The sequence below is a fragment of the Vulpes vulpes genome, chromosome 9, assembly GCF_048418805.1.
Source record: "Vulpes vulpes isolate BD-2025 chromosome 9, VulVul3, whole genome shotgun sequence".
NCBI classification, from domain to species: domain Eukaryota; kingdom Metazoa; phylum Chordata; class Mammalia; order Carnivora; family Canidae; genus Vulpes; species Vulpes vulpes.
The window spans coordinates 3,859,083-3,871,333 of NC_132788.1; positions in this window are offsets into that span (position 1 = coordinate 3,859,083).

A 12,251-nucleotide genomic window follows, 5' to 3' on the forward strand; every position below is an offset into this window, starting at 1 on the left:
ACAGCAGGTGGCCCAGAGGAGAGGAGATGTTCCAGCACAAGACTTGCCAGTCCTGTGCCACCTCCCACTAATTGCAGTTCCTACTTTACATATAAAAGTACATTAAATCCACCAAACAGGCCAAGAGTTCCCAAATTTTCCATTCTTTTCATCTGGGATTTCCTTCTGAAGGCAAAACAAAACAAAACAAAACAAAACAAAACAAAGAAACAAAAAAAAAAGGCTGAATTCTGCGGATGAAAAGATGGAGACCAATGGCCCATTGAGGGAATTTGGACCTCTATAAAACAGAGGAAGTATTTTAAGAAAAACAGAATAAAAAAAAAACTTAAAAAACAAAAAGAAACCAAAGTTAAGAAACTTGACATATATATTCTAAGTAAGATTTGAGGGGATATTTTTTCTTCATGACGGTTTCACCAGTGCAATTTGAGAAAGAGAACGCTCGAAGTATCATGTACCCAGCTAAACTATCAATACAGGATGAAGGCAAAACAAAGACGTATTAACCGTGAAGAAATGAGGACATTGTCTTCTCTATGTCCTTTCAGGGATCAGAAAAATGTGCTCAGGAGTAAGATTCAGCAGAATAAAGAGGAATCTAAGGAAAAGGAAACATGAGATTCAAACACTGATGGAAATACACCAGAAGAGCAATGGAAAGCAACACGAGGATGCTAACGTTAAGGCAGACGGCATACGGGGAGTGAAAAGGGAACCCACTGAACAGAAGAGACTGGCATGCATTTATCTGACAAAAGGCTCATCTCTAGAGCATGTGTAGAGCTCATAAAAAATCGTCATAGTGAAACAGTTAAATCAACGCAACAGTAAAATGAGCAAAAGGCTTTGCAAAAATATCCAATGACCAATAAACATATGAACAGCTGCTCGACTTCACCGGTCACTGGAGTAGTGCAGATTAAAACCACACGTGTCAGAATGACTAAGATAATACATGTTTAAGAACAGACAATACTTGGGATGCCTGGGTGGCTCCGCGGTTGAGCGTCTGCCTTCGGCTCAGGTCGTGACCCCAGGGTCCTGGGATCGAGTCCTGCATCGGGCTCCCCACAGGGAGCCTCCTTCTCCCTCTGCCCCCTCTGCCTGTGTCTCTGTTTCTCTGTGTGTATCTTTTGTGAATAAATAAAATATTAAAAAAAAAAGACAATACTAATTGTTACCAGGGATGTAGAACAACTGTACTTTCATACCCCACTCAAGGGACTGTAAATTGGTACAGTTGCTTTGGAAACCTCCATAAGTTGGACAGAAACCCTTGGATCAGGGATTCAGAATCACAGATCGGGGCTCTTCCTGCTGTTCACTAGCGTGGGGGGCTCTGTGTCCTGCAAACCAGCTGCAAACTAGTCTTTAAGAAGATTGGGGTGCCAGCCAGGGCCCCAGCAGGAAACATGGTGTTCTCGGGCAGGGTCATGTAGGAGGGTCTGATGAAGGGAAGTGAAGATTGCAGGACCCTGTCTCCCAGGCCGCCACACGTGGGAAGAGCCCCTCAGCGAGATGAGTAACCTTAGGCACCTCGAGGTGCTTCCATGAGGGGGCAACACAAGGGTCCCCCTGAAGTTGAGGCCATCAGCCTGCTGGACTCCTCACAGCCCTGGACTGCCAGGCCAGGAGAGGTATGGCTCTAACAACATTTTGAAGCAGGGTCTTTTTCGACGGGGGGACTGTCATGCCCTGTAGGGAGTTCAGCAGTATCCCTGGCCTCTGCACCCTCCACCCCTCCACCACCGACTGTGACGACCAAAAAAAAAAAAAAAAAAAAAAAAAAAAAAAAAAACTCCAGACATTGCCGAGCGAACCTGGAGGGACCAAACTGCTCCTGGCCAAGAACCCCTGATTTGGGGTATTGTCCCAAGGGTTTGAAAAAAAATAAACCCAAGTTCCAACAGTTGCAAGATATCATTCGATTTCCTTTGTCACAAGAGACGGCTTTCCTGCGGGGCAGCTGATGGAGCTGAGGGTAGAGTCCCGGGTCAGACACAGGGCTTCCATCGTCCGAGGCTTTCCCAGGCCACCTCGGGCCCTTCCCCAGGTCCAGAGGTGGCTTTTTTCCTATAAAATACTTGAAAACCACGAAGCTTAGGTTTTCTAATACCTCAACAAATATTTGAGACCACCTGAGATTGAGAAAACAGAATGGGTTAGGATGGAAGGGGGAAGTTAGAGTCCTGGCAAGGGGTCAGCTTCCTCCGGGGGCCGCCTGGCTTTCTGGTTGCCCATTATCCTTGCGACAGGCCATTTCTGCACCTCGCCCTGGTGGACAAGGAGCCACGGTGAGCCTCCCGTGCTGCTGGGGGCGGCCTTGGCTGGGCCCGTGAGCCTGCCATAAACCACTGAAAAGTGGTTTTTGTAAACATCTCCCCAACTGACATGGAGTGAACACCCCCCCCCCCCATAAACACGGAGGTGTGGAGCGCTGAAAAAAGGCGGCTTTGTGAAGCTTCACAATCCACCCTGCCTGCCTGAGCTGGCAGACGAGGCCGGGTCGGGGGGGTGGGCACGGAGGGTGCAGGCGGGGTTGGACAGAGGGTGCAGGCGGGGTGGCCCAGCGATCCCGCGGAACCCACCTACCTACATCAAGGTAGTCCTGTCCCCGAGGCCTGCTCCCTGGGAAGCATTTAGGGGGAAGAAAAGGGGAGGAGGGCATCAGGGGGGCTCGAGGGTGCATGTGCGGACCTCCTGCGCAGACTCGCACACGCAAACACACACGCACATGCACACACCAGCTCACACACGCGCCCAGACGCTCACACAGGGGGACGGACACAAATCCCCGGTTTTCAGCCCCAGGACCGCGCCAGCTCCCGTGTCCCTCTATGACTCAGGGTTCCCAGAAGGAAGACTGCGCCACATCATGGGTTTGGCACCGGGTCCCCCCATCTTCCAGCCGCCTCTCCGAGATGACTCACAGGCCTCTTGTTTATTCGACCACTTCAAGAAGCTGGGTCTCTGCCAGATGTTTTCTTGGGCAGTGGGGACACGAGGCAGGGCAGGGGTGGAAGGCGGGTGGGGTGGGGTGGGGTGCAGGGGGGCATTCTTGCCCAGAGACTCAGGAGGAGCCGGGGGTGGGGGGGAGCGGGGGCCTCCCCTGGAAACCAGCGTGTCCTCCTTGGCCGTGGCCACAGGTGTCCTAGCCCCAGGACGTGGAGGCCCCTAGACTTGCCCCCCCCCATGCCGTCAAAGGCCCCCCACCACCTCTCCACCGCCCATCCCCGAGCTCAGAGCCCAGACGGCTGCAGAAACGCTCTGCTTTCAGCTCCTGCGGCCTTCACCAAAGCCCAGGAAACAGGATACTCGCGAGTCAGGGGGCCGCCCGAAACTTCTGGAGGGCCTCTATCTGAGGCCGCGGGGCCCTGGGCCAGGGGGAGTGGCTCAGTAACAGCACCGCTTTTCATATTTGCCTCTCGGGGTGTTTCAGTGTTTTTGGAAGGCCAAGAGGAAAGCAGAGTGTTTTCGCGGCCACATGTGTAGGAAATTAGACTTGTTCTAACTGCTTCTCGAAGGGGCTTAGAGCCACTGATTTGCACACACCCCGATGCCACTCGCTCCAGATGGATGGGCAGGCAGCAGTGACCCGTGCACATCCTTACCTCCTCTTCCAGGAGCCACGGGAAACAAGACCGCCGGCCGGTCAGAAGTGTGAGTCCTCGGCCGGGAGGCTGAGCCCAAGGCTCCATTCGCTCGAACATGACGTGGCCTGGTCACCAGTTGCTGGTCACTGAGCTCTGGTCGTCGACCCGGGGACAACGGGCTGTCCAAGGGAGCGAGGGGCACGTGTGTGGACACGTCGGCTTCCCCTTTGCCAGCGGCTGGAGATGATGGCTTCAGTTGCCGTTAGACCGAATTCCACAATATTTGGTGTCAGCCCAAGAGCAGAGGGAGAAAGGGAAAGAACAGGAATGGAGAGGAGGGGTGAGGGTAAAGCCAGAAATTGAGTTTCCAAGAGTGCGACAGGGACGTGAGAGGGTGGTGGAGGGGTGCCTGGTGGCTCGGTCGGGTGGCCGTCTGACTTGTTTTTGGCTCAGGTCATGATCCCAGGTCCTGGGACAGAGCCCCTGCATCAGGCTCTGCATGCAGCAGGGAGTCTGCTGGAGCCTCTCTCACTCCCTCTGCCCCTCCTCCCTGCTCTCTCTCTCTATTAAATAAAATCTTTATAAAAAGTGGAGGAGGGGAAAGAAGAGGAGGTCAGTCCTCAGGATGGTGCTGGGCACGGTGCCCCTTGTGGGACCCTGGGCTCAGACTTCATACCCGAGAAGGCCTGAAGACCAGTGCAGGCCCGACCCCCCATGGGGTGGGGTACAGGGAAGCCAGGAGGTCCCGGGCCAGCCTCGGTCTCCCCCAGGAGAGAGGACCGGGCCGTGGGGGCCTAGACTGGCCTGGGGCCAGGTGCTCACACCTGTGTGCCCTGAAGCCGCGGAGGGAAGTCTCATGTCCTGCTCCCATCACCGCGCACAGCCGTGTGGCCTTCATAAACCCTGTGTGCAGCCCGTGTGTAGACGCTGGCTCCAAGCCCAGGTCCCCACGGGAGCTCTTTATCAGCCTAAAGGTGAAGCCGGGGCCTGAGCTCTCAGGTGGGAAGCCAAGGGGGCTGGTGTGATGTCTGCTGCCGCCCCCAGTGCTGATCCACACGTGCACCCGCCCCCAGAGAGGGCACAGGGCAGGACCACCCAGGAAGGAAGCGCATCTGCCAGGGGAGGAAGAGGACCGGGGAGAAAGGGGTCTCGGTTGCTAGTGCCGGGTGTTCGCGTGCGGCCCCTACCTGGGTGCTAGTGTCCTGACCTGCCGCGCCAGCACGACTTGAGTCTGGGTGATATCAGGGAAGCTCTAGGTTCACCCCAAACTAGAGAGAAACAAAATCCTCCTACTGGTAGAAGACTTTAGTCCATTAGACAAAAAACACAAGTTCTAGCTTTTCCTCGAAACGCTGAGCAAGTGCATTTCTAGGCTCGGGCACTCGCAGCTCTCATTGCCGTTTGCCGAAGTGCTTCGAATTCCTCTTCGGGGCTTGGCGTTAAGGATCTGCAGTGTTAGTATTCGCAGTCTTAGGGCGATGCTAGAAAACAGACAAAGCATTGGGTGCCCCTCCCAGCATCCGTCTAGACGGAACTAGACACAGAAAAATGAGAAAATAATTGAATTAATTTAACCAATGCTGTTCAACGATGGAAAGCCTCCATCTATACGTGCTTTTAATTACAGCGTGGGATTGTGAACGCCGAGGGTTCTAACTATATTTTGAAGTTGAATGAACAACCGCTGTCTCCGAGAAAGTGTTCGCTGCCCGGGCAGGAGAGGGCACGGGGAGGGTGGGGACCTCAGCGGTGACCGTCACTGGTGTCTGCCAACTGTCCTTCTCGGGCTCCCCTGAAGAATGCAGGATCAGCGGGTCACGGAGACAGAGGGTGAGGAGCGGGGCGACTAATATAAAGGCTGGTTTGAGCCAAGCTCCAGGGGAGGTGGCCCTGCTGGAGACCGGTGCGGGGCTCCCTCAAAAATCTGTTCAGGGCACCAGCTCTATTGTGCTGACTCCACCCCACAGAGACCAGGACACTGATGCTGGGGAAGGATCTGCTCCAAGCAGGGCCACCCCCTCCCCTGAGCCCTGGGGCAGGAGCAGCCCCTCCCCTGAGCCCTGGGTAGGAGCAGGCCCCTCCCCTGAGCCCTGGGGCAGGAGCAGCCCCCTCCCCTGAGCCCTGGGGCAGGAGCAGGCCCCTCCCCTGAGCCCTGGGGCAGGAGCAGCCCCTCCCCTGAGCCCTGGGGCAGGAGCAGGCCCCTCCTCTGAGCCCTGGGTAGGAGCAGCCCCCTCCCCTGAGTCCTGGGGCAGGAGCAGGCCTCTACCCTGAGCCCTGGGGCAGGAGCAGGCCCCTCCTCTGAGCCCTGGGTAGGAGCAGCCCCCTCCCCTGAGCCCTGGGGCAGGAGCAGGCCCCTCCCCTGAGCCCTGGGGCAGGAGCAGCCCCTCCCCTGAGCCCTGGGGCAGGAGCAGGCCCCTCCCCTGAGTCCTGGGGCAGGAGCAGGCCCCTCCCCTGAGTCCTGGGGCAGGAGCAGGCCTCTACCCTGAGCCCTGGGGCAGGAGCAGGCCCCTCCTCTGAGCCCTGGGTAGGAGCAGCCCTCTCCCCTGAGCCCTGGGGCAGGAGCAGGCCCCTCCCCTGAGCCCTGGGGCAGGAGCAGCCCCTCCCCTGAGCCCTGGGGCAGGAGCAGGCCCCTCCTCTGAGCCCTGGGTAGGAGCAGCCCCCTCCCCTGAGTCCTGGGACAGGAGCAGGCCTCTCCCCTGAGCCCTGGGGCAGGAGCAGCCCCTCTCCTGAGCCCTGGGGCAGGAGCAGGCCTCTCCCTAGATACAATCTTCTGGCTGAAAGTTTAATTTAAAGCAAACCAAAGGTGCCCTCGAGAGAGAAGTAGCAGGTGTCGGGTCCAGGGGCTTCCCAAGTGCCCTCTCCTGGCCCTGGGTTCCTGCAGCCCGTGTGGGGGGTGGCAGCAGGGTGGAGAGAATGTTCTAGGTTCCTGTGCGAGCTGGCCTGTGAGGGTCACAGTGGTCCATGGGGCTGGGGGGCAGACCTGGGGACCAAGGGTGAGCCAGTGAAGGGGAGCCACCGGCTGGGCCCGGCGTCCCTGGACAAGCTGCTGTCCCATCAAGGCCTTGTGAGGTCTGGGACTGTGGCCCGGGGTCCTTCCCGGGGTGTCAAGCACTGGTGGCCCACTTGGGTCAGGCAGCTCTTGGGGCTGTTCTTCTGCCCAGGTCCTTGAACTCTTAGCAAAATGTTATGAGGCCGCGTAGACTGGCCGGTGCCCCGGGCTCGGAGGGGGGGGGGAGGGGGCGAGGGGGAGCCCAGTGTCCCCTGCTGAAGCCAGGGTGCCAGCGGCCACACCCCGGAGGCGCCCCAGCAGTGGCCCCCAGCCGTAGGGCAGCAGGACCCTTGGAAGCCGGGAGCATGGGCCTGTCCATCCCTGCCCAGACCCCAGGCCCAGCTCCGCAGGGGAGCGGCCCACCGCCAGGGCCAGGTGGCCGGCCCTGGGGAGGGTTAGCGAAGCGCTGCTTACCCACAGCCTTCTCCCCTTGAGATGCCTTTTTGATTTTCTAACTCATACTCTCCTTCCAGAATCTTTAGGCTTAGCTCAGATGAGTTCTTTAGAGAAAATGAGGAGGAGGAACAGGGTAGTCAGGTCCAGCAGATAAGAGGTTTCTGAGGGATTTGCCTATGCGGCTTTATCTGAACATCTGGTGCTTAGGATTTCAAGGCGTCTGTTTTTTCTAGGAAACTTCCTTCCTAATCCACCATCATTATCTGGGGCTCAGAAGGACTCTGGTAAATTCTTCCGTCCCTTTCCTCTGGGTCAGGTCAGTGTGGGAGGATGACGGCTCTGGCTTCCGGGCTCCATCACACCGCTGTGTGGACTGGGGGGAGCTGAAGTCGGACTTTCACCGTTGACAAAATGGAGACACAGAGGTCAGCCCCACAGTTTTGCAGGGATGAACTAATGTATTGTTGAGAACACAGTGGTGTGCTAAAACAACAACAACAACAAAACCCAAAAAACAAACAACAACAAAACCCCATGAAAACCATAGGCAAAACTCAACATTAATTCTGAGACTTGGGGCCTCCCTTCCTGTGCTGAAGGCAGGAGGACAAGTGACCATCACCACTGAGTCCTACACTCTGTGCATTCACCCCTGGCTCCCAGGAGCCACCGCCATGGTGGACACGAAGGCCAAATGCTGGGGCCAAGAAATCTGGTAAAGAGTTCTGCTAATTTTCATTAATGACATGAACTCCCTAATGTATTTTCCCATTTGTTCTAGAAAAAAAAAATACAGAAAGTATTTAGAGATTCATTCAGAATAAAGACAATTAGGTTTTAAAAAAAAAAAGGGGGTGCGTGGGCCATAAACAGAGGGGAAGAAGGAGCTGGCACGCAGAGGAAGAGAAGCAAACGCTGCATGGACGGGAAGGCTCCAGGGCTCAGAGCACTGGGCTCTGAGCTCCCCACGGGCCGAAGCAAAATGGCAGAGACAATGGCAGAGACAATGGCAGAGACGGTGGCAGAGACGGTGGCAGAGACAATGGTTCTACGACGTCCAGGGTCCACTAGCCCCTCTCTGACACAGGGACCTGGAGAGGAATTTCCCACAGTGGGGGTCCCCTGTAGGAATGGTAGTGGGGGGCAGGGGGCACAGCCTTCTCCGTATTTCAGCAGCAAACACGGTGGGACAGTCCCAAAGTCCTTCTCAGAACAAGGGCCCAGGGGCAAGGCCCAGATCAAGCCCGCAGCGCTGCACCGGGGGCTCCCGGGCGGCGCCCCCCTCCGTGTGGCCCAGGGAACACACTCTGAGGATAAGGGCTTCAGCGAGTTTTCCATGGATATTATCTTCCATTTGATAAAAACCTGGGTAACAAGAGCCCTCGGAGTTAATTTTCCGATGAGAGCCGGGCGTCTTGCTCTTCTCTGTTGCAATCAGAGGCAGGGCCACACGCTTTGAACGGGCAGGGCCACGCTGCCTGCCTCTGACGACGCTGCCCAGGACGGAGGCCGAGGCCATGGTACTGCTCCACGGAGGGCCACGCCGTTAATCAGCTTCCAGCTGGAGCTCCTGGACGCTGACCGTGGGGGCTCTCTCGCTCTCAGCAAATGTCCACGATAATTTGATTGGCTTTTGCCTATTTCTTTTTTTCTAATTTAGCATACATTTAGATTTGGTCTTCTAAACTGATGAAATTACAAGTGTGTTTCAATCCCCCCAAAAATTACACCCTGGCTGCACCTTTTGATTTTTTTTTTCTCCAGTTATTAGGGATCCAGCTCCAAATTCACCACACATTTTCCGGTCTTGCGGGTCTTGGTAAACTCATTCATTCCACTCTTGTGACAAAAGGGCTGGAATCTCAAGGACCAATAAAAAAAAAAAATTAAAAATCAAGAAAACAAATCTTCTCTTACAAAATATCCTAAAACCAACAACACTTTCGCCAGCTTTTAGGAAGACGTATTTCTCCACGGGGACCGCGTCATCAGCCAGGAGTGACAGTGACCTGATATTCAAAGAATGGAGTGGTTAAAAATGACCCAACGCCAAGTGAGTTAGGGTAGCGTATTTCAAACAAGTGGAAAACCAAGTGGCAGGGGAGGGTATGAATCAAACAGATGTCTGCCTAGACCATTTGCTTCAGCTCAACTCGAGAGGGCTCCGAAACCCAGGGTTACACCTGCATATCTGGTCTCCTGGTCGGAGCCTCTGCCAGCCTGAGGGAGGGCTGAAGATCTACCCTGCACAGATTTCCCGCATCTAGAAAAGCAGCTCTGGTAACATGAAAGACATCAGACACAGCATCAAGATACACGTTCAGCCAAGATAACGTTGGTAATGTAAGATAATGAATGTTTAAAACTAAGGCTGCCTAATCTTTTGAAATTGGTCCATATTAAAGCATCTCAGCAAACGTAAAGCAGCTGAGGACACATTCCCGTATTTCCATCCACATTCCTTGTGTTTATGGGGAAAAGGGCTCAAAATCCTGTGTGGCAGTCCGCTAGAAATCTAGATTTTAAGGGAAGGTATCCAACAGGCTTAAGGCTACCAGATGCATTTGGAATTTCTTGGACCATTCTTCTTTGACACCACTTACTGCCAACCTCACAACCAGCCTAATCCAGTTTTTAAATTATGTTATTTGATTCACATGGGACACCTGCAAATAGGTTTTTCATCACTGTGTGGATTTTTACACACAGAGCATTTTGCTGGCTGTCCTGAGTTGCTCTTCGTAGAGACTAGACACAGGCATACAGTTAGGAGAATATTATGAAATCAAAAACTGGTTTTTGGCGATTCCCCCCATCATGTGACTCACAAGTGGAAAATGGCCTGGCTCCTCTTTTATTCAGAATGAAACCTTTTCCTACAGCTCCACCCAGGAGAAAAATCATAATTCATATCCAGGATGCGCATACTCTGGTCAGGTGGGTGCACACACGTGATCGTTAAAGTTCACTCGCTTCTTGAAAATACGTCCAAAGAACTCCTGGTTCCTCACTGCCTCAACTGATCCAGGGGACTCTGTGGGTCATCCAGATCAAGGAAATTTCCAGGGTGGTTTTAGCTTGTCTTTTGATACTTAGGTAAAATTGCCCTGTCTTTTCCACTACAGTCTGAAAGCTTCTTTTATGTTGAGGAGCAGCAAAATCAGAGGAAGATGATTAACTTTGCTTAAAGGAAAAAAAAAAAAATCCAATTAATAGTCAGTGCTCCCAAATCCATCAAGAACTTCATCTTCCTCACACAGCAGCGTTACCAGTGGTTCTCAAGGGAGAGGAAAGCTAAGCTACCACTTGCTGGCAAGGCGGTGCCTACTCCGTCCCATGAGCTGCTCCAGCCAAGAGTCCATAGATGCCTTTGCTCCCTTGCTTCTCCGTGCAGAGTTTAATTGCAGGTGGTTAAAAAAAAAAAAAAATCCTCAAACACATAGAAAGCGAGGAGACTGCAGGAAACCTGTTAATCTCTCCCGGAGGGCAGGTCAGCCTTTACTGATGCAATCTGGGTGGATGCTGGCAGGTGGAGATGAGGTAAGGGGAAGGGGGGACCAGGAAACCCTCCCTAAGGTCATTGGCCCATGGACAATCCTCCAGGCGCCCTCCATGGGGGCTCTTGACCTTGGTTTCCATCGCATCTGCCGGCCAGGACGCTGTCCCTGAGACAATCCCGACCCCTGCTGTCCAATATGCCTGAGTCACACGTGGCCAGTGAGTGCTTGGAAGGCGTCTAGTCCAAACTGAGCTGTGCTGTAAAGAAATGTAAAATCCACATGGGATTTCAAGATTGAGCCTGGAAGAATGCAAAATATCTCATTAGTATTTTTGATATTGATGACACGTTGAACTGATAATACTTTGGATTGTGCTGAATAAGCTATGTCGTTAAAATTAATGGCATCTGTTTTTCCTTTCCACTGTTTTTTTTTTTTTTTTTTTTTTTTATTGCGGCTACTGGAGAAATTTAAACTCACATATGTGACTCACCTAATTTAACAATTCCCACTTTCATTGGGCAGTGCTGGTCCAGACAGTTAAAAACCTCTTCTTTGCGTTGAGCCAAATCTAGCCTTTTCTAATCTTCACCTGATTCTGCCTTTGGAAGCAATAAGTGATACCCATCCATCCACATGACAGTCCAGTATCTGAAGATGGTCACTATCCCCACCCCATCTTTTCTCCTCATGCTGGGGAGCATTCCTTCTGGGACATGTTAAGGATTACTTATCTGAAGCAAGACAAAATGATTGCTGCTGTGTCATCAGACAGACAATTTCTCTCAGAAGCCTGGGTAACCTCACTGGACTCTCCCGGGGAATACAGCTTTGATTTTACAGGGCTGTAAAACATCTGTTCACTTCTCAGTGGTGGGTCATTATTCAGAGTTTAACCTGCAGGAACTAGACAACGAATAATGTTCTTTATAACCTTAAGTGAAGAGCAAAAATCCCATTAATGGATCTCTTGGAGTTGCAGTGAGGACATCTGACCACACTTTTGTCCTCAGGCCCCTGTCATCCAGCTCCTGGGGACACAGCCTCATATTAGTTGTGGTTGGGTTCAGTGAATACTCTGCATCTTGATAGGAAGCATCCTAGTCACCAATAGCTGTCATGAAGCTGGCATGTCCTCTGAGCCATGAACAGGACATTCCACCGTTCTGTTGGTTAGATACTTTGGGTAAGGATTTAGAATCGATGAAATAACTGAAAATCAATGGATTACATGGTCATGTACCCATTGTCACATCTTTTTTGTAGAATGGGTCCCTTAGACTAGGCAATGTTCTGTAGAATTTGTGGTCAGTAGATATTTTGTATGTTCTCTGAAGGTGGTGCTGGAGAAGACGCCATGCATGTGGAAGGCAAACCCGTACCTGAGTAGACGTCATTTCCAGGAAGGATGCAACACTGGCCTTTCCAGCGTAGAAGGGGCTAAGGTAATCAACCTGCTACCGATTGGTTATCTGATTTCTTTCTGGATGGTGCCATTAGTGACGCCTCAACATGATATTCTGCTGATGCCAGGACAGCAAACAGTGAGCACAATGTCGGTGATAGGGAACCCACGCTGCCTAGCCCGGGCAGGACCTCCATCTCGGCTACAAAGGCCATTCCATTTATGGGCCCATTGTGCCAGCACTGGACCTGATATCAAATTTACCATTTTCATTGAGCTCTGACTTACTGTTGAACCCCGAAGTC